This window comes from Suncus etruscus, chromosome 5 (assembly GCF_024139225.1).
Source record: "Suncus etruscus isolate mSunEtr1 chromosome 5, mSunEtr1.pri.cur, whole genome shotgun sequence".
Lineage (NCBI taxonomy): Eukaryota > Metazoa > Chordata > Mammalia > Eulipotyphla > Soricidae > Suncus > Suncus etruscus.
In genome coordinates this window covers 45,567,904-45,569,294 of record NC_064852.1, presented here as the reverse complement: position 1 = coordinate 45,569,294, position 1,391 = coordinate 45,567,904, and the positions used below count along the sequence as shown (strand labels likewise).

Sequence of the window (1,391 nt, the reverse complement as noted above, 5' to 3'; positions counted from 1 at the left end):
CCCTAAAGAATGGAAATCTGATTTAAAAAACCAGTGTAAGTCAAGGACTGCTAATATATGAAACTGCCATGGAGAATGGGGGCATCACAACCACCAGGCATACCAATCCTAGAGGAATGGGAAACAAAGACTGTAAGATACATAAAGGTCAGAATCAGATGTAGGTGCCATCTAAGTGCCTTCTCCAATCTTGCTGAGAGATTTCATTTTAATCTCTCTTCTTAGAAACATCCTCAGGGCAAATTTCTGAACTGAGTTTTACTCACCCAAGCTATTTTATAATATATTGTAACATATACATAAAGGGGTGCTCGCTTCAGCAGCACATATACTACAATTGGAACAATAAAGAGAAGATTATCATGACACCTGCTAAAGGGTGACATGTAAATTTATGAAGCATTCCATATATTTTACCCAACTACAATCATGCTTGTAATCATGTTGCTTCAATAATAATTTTATTAAAAAATAAATAAAATATACATAAAGGAGCCAGAGAGATACAGCATGTAAGTGCATTGTAGGAAGCTGACCGGGTTTGAACCCGGGAATCCCATATGGTCCACTGAGCTCTGACAGAGTAAAATTTTGAGTTCAATGCCAGGTATAGCCTCAAAACAAAACAAAACAAAAAGTACACACACACACACACACACACACACACACACACACACACACACACACACACACAGGAGTAGAGTGGCTGGTGTGATAGTGCACCAGGTTGAGTGCTTGCCTTACATACAACCGAACTGGGTTCAATATAGGATTCCGTGTGATCCCTTGAGCCTCAGGAGTGATCCCTAAGTACAGAGCCAGGAAGCAGTAAGAATGAGGACCACAAGCTGGGTCCCTCCAAACAAAACGGACAAGAAAACACTATATAATGAAGATACATATGTACAAAAGAAAGAGTGCAGTAGATATTACTATAGACTATCTTATCTGAATGGTTTTTATGGGTTGAAATCAGCAGTGTGGGAGTAGAAACGATAATAAAAATAACATATAAATTAATGCCTTGTATGAAATAGTGATGATTATGCCATGAACTAGAATGTGGCTAACTACTCTCTCCATGTAGAACATATATAAAAATAAGAATATTATCTTTAAGTCAAAAGATTCTATTTTATACTGTGGAGATGAAAGAACTATAAAAATAATTATCTAATTATTGTAATTGAGAAAACAATTAAATAGCTTTACTAAATAACTAACTCACCATATGTAAGAATAGAAATGAATCAGAAATAATATCACATATTTTCAAGAGAAATAATTTCTGACAGTAATATTCATCATAGAAAATGAGCAAATTACTAAGCAGCTAACCACAAATTAGGGAGAAAAAATAAATTCTAAATAGTTGTGTTCTAAAAGAATAA

At 34.9% G+C, this 1,391-nt stretch overlaps 1 non-coding gene across 1 annotated transcript; it reads left to right on the top strand.

The window, feature by feature from the left end:
• The first annotated feature begins 307 nt into the window (after positions 1-307).
• On the top strand, positions 308-414 carry LOC126009749 (U6 spliceosomal RNA). The gene has a single exon (XR_007495962.1). It is a non-coding gene; the product is annotated as a U6 spliceosomal RNA (small nuclear RNA).
• Positions 415-1,391: the final 977 nt, after the last annotated feature.